The sequence below is a fragment of the Colobus angolensis genome, unplaced genomic scaffold, assembly GCF_000951035.1.
Source record: "Colobus angolensis palliatus isolate OR3802 unplaced genomic scaffold, Cang.pa_1.0 Scaffold90, whole genome shotgun sequence".
In the NCBI taxonomy this organism is placed as follows: domain Eukaryota; kingdom Metazoa; phylum Chordata; class Mammalia; order Primates; family Cercopithecidae; genus Colobus; species Colobus angolensis.
Window position 1 is genome coordinate 7,704,632 of NW_012122932.1, and position 2,646 is coordinate 7,707,277.

At 42.3% G+C, this 2,646-nt stretch overlaps 1 pseudogene across 1 annotated transcript; it reads left to right on the plus strand.

Annotated features, from left to right (window-relative positions):
• The first annotated feature begins 1,149 nt into the window (after nt 1-1,149).
• Nucleotides 1,150-1,642, plus strand: LOC105504263 (annotated as a pseudogene). Its single transcript, XR_001000589.1, has one exon. The product of XR_001000589.1 is annotated as a 60S ribosomal protein L35a pseudogene (transcript).
• The last annotated feature ends 1,004 nt before the right edge of the window (nt 1,643-2,646 follow it).

Here is a 2,646-nt window from a genome sequence, read left to right on the forward strand (position 1 = left end):
CTCTTATGTTTAACATAGCATCTTGCTTCCTTTCTAGCATGCCAACTGCTTTGCCTACTCAAGTCAATGCCATGAACGTTTCTTATTATGCATTGTAGTGTATATGAGTGGTTTTGTGTGTCTATCATTAATTCCCCCTCACTCTGTTAAAATAAATCCTATTCCTTTGTGGATTCCAACCATAAAGTTATGGTTTGGGCTGAAAACCAGGTAGTAAAAAAAAAAAAAAAAAAAAAAAAAAAAGCCTACTATTGCAGCCTCATTTTCTGTTCACAGTGCTTGGTTCAGGATGGGCCCACTACACAAGTAAGATCAGTCTTTTGGGAGTTGTCCAAGTGAAGATGACATAAAAGGTCTTTTCTCTTCTCACCTCTTAAAATAAAGTGATATAAGCGCGGTATTTCCTGTGGCCATATACTTTGCTGTGAGGAAAAGGGCCATCTACAATACAGAGAATACAGCCAATATAGAGAATGCAGCCAACATAAAAGGGCAGAGAAAAGAGGTTCAGGGTCACATAAAGACAACCAATGGAGGGCCGGCCGTGGTGGCTCAAGCCTGTAATCCCAGCACTTTGGGAGGCCAAGACGGGCGGATCATGAGGTCAGGAGATCGAGACCATCCTGGCTAACACGGTGAAACCCCGTCTCTACTAAAAATACAAAAACTAGCCGGGCGAGGTGGCGGGCGCCTGTAGTCCCAGCTACTTGGGAGGCTGAGGCAGGAGAATGGCGTAAAACCCGGGAGGCAGAGCTTGCAGTGAGCTGAGATCCGGCCACTGCACTCCAGTCCGGGCGACAGAGCTAGTAGACATTAAAAAAAAAAAAAAAAAAAAAAGACAACCAATGGAAATAGAAACAGAATAAGAGCATGAAGAGAATGAGAGGCAGAGAAAGGGAAGGGAGGGGGAGAAAAGAGGGAGATAGAATATGAGAGAGGCATTTCAGCCCCTGTTTCCATTCCCTGAGGGTGCAAAGTTGCCTTCTTTGACTGTGTGAGATAGATATACCAGTATTCTTCTTGTAAAGCCCATATTTTCTTTAAGCATATTCAAGTTGAGTTCTTCTCAAAGCTACTTTCATATACAATTATATAATTCATAACCCCACAAAGTTGTAAAAGAATCTTTCATTAAGAAAAAGTCCTTTCCTCTTCCCGCCATCTTGGCTCCTGTGGAGGCCTGCTGGGAACGGGACTTCTAAAAGGAACTATGTCTGGAGGGCTGTGGTCCAAGGCCATTTTTGCCGGCTATAAGCGGGGTCTCCGTAACCAAAGGGAGTGCACAGCTCTTCTTAAAATTGAAGGTGTTTATGCCCGAGATGAAACAGAATTCTATTTGGGCAAGAGATGCGCTTATGTATACAAAGCAAAGAGCAACACAGTGACTGCAGGCGGCAAACCAAATAAAACCAGAGTCATCTGGGGAAAGGTAACTCGGGCCCATGGAAACAGTGGCATGGTTCATGCCAAATTCCGAAGCAATCTTCCTGCTAAGGCCATTGGACACAGAATCCGACCGATGCTGTACCCCTCAAGGATTTAAACTAATGAAAAATCAATAAATAAACGTGGATTTGTGTTCTTATATTTTTGTTAAGTGGATTAAAGCATTTATTACCTTAAAAAAAAGAAAAAAGAAAAAGAAAAAGTCCTTTCACATCTCCTATCTTATTGGACACTCACAACAATCCGCAACTCCTTGGCAGTAAGTTAGTGTAGAGGAAATTGTACCCATTTCACAGATGAAATAACAGAAGTGCAGAAAAATGACTTATTATTTGGTTATACAGTGAGGACAGCACTTCTGATTCTTAGTTTAGTGTTCTGTACAGTGCAGCAGTTTTCTCTCAAACCACACCGCATCCACTCACCACGAAGCAGAGTGAGAGCAGCTGTAGAAACATAGAGGAACATATGGTTCAGTAGCTTGCCTGACACTCAAGAAATTTTATCTAATTGGGGAGATATGATGGATTCAGATACAATGATAACTAAAAATGCAATGATCAGCTTCATGTAGACAGAACTGAAGTAGTTACTAAAGCAGTCCTGGGCTGGGGTCATCAAAAAAGAAGGAGTTCAGATAGGCAGGAAGAGGAAAAGGGCATTCTAGGTGCCAGAAACAACATGGGCAAAAGAGCAGACAGACATGGTGCGCTGTGGGAACACATCTGGCCTGAAGGGAGAGTATTTGCCAATTTTGCCTTCTAACTATAGCTCTAACCCTTCCATTTTTCTCCTCCTCCACTGCCATCACTCTGATCCTTCCATCTTTCACCAGGACTACTGCAGTAACCCCTAGCTATTCTTCCCATATCCTCTCTTGCATTGCAATCCATTTATTGCATTGCAACCTGAGTGATATTTGAAAAAGTCAAATCTGAGTGTCCTTGAAAAAGACCACCACTGAGTGTCCTCTGCTCACCAAGCTCTGCCCACACTGAATGTTTTCCAGGTGATACAAAGCATCCAACCCTCTCTGACCACAGAGAATCTACACTGATTGATTTCTCTGCCTGCAATGTTTCTCTCTCTGTATTCATTTCTTCCTTCATTCATTTATTCAAAGAATAATAATTGAGTGATTTTTTAATGCACCAGAGAGGCAGGGTTAACACAGTCATTAAACACAAGGATTATGAAACC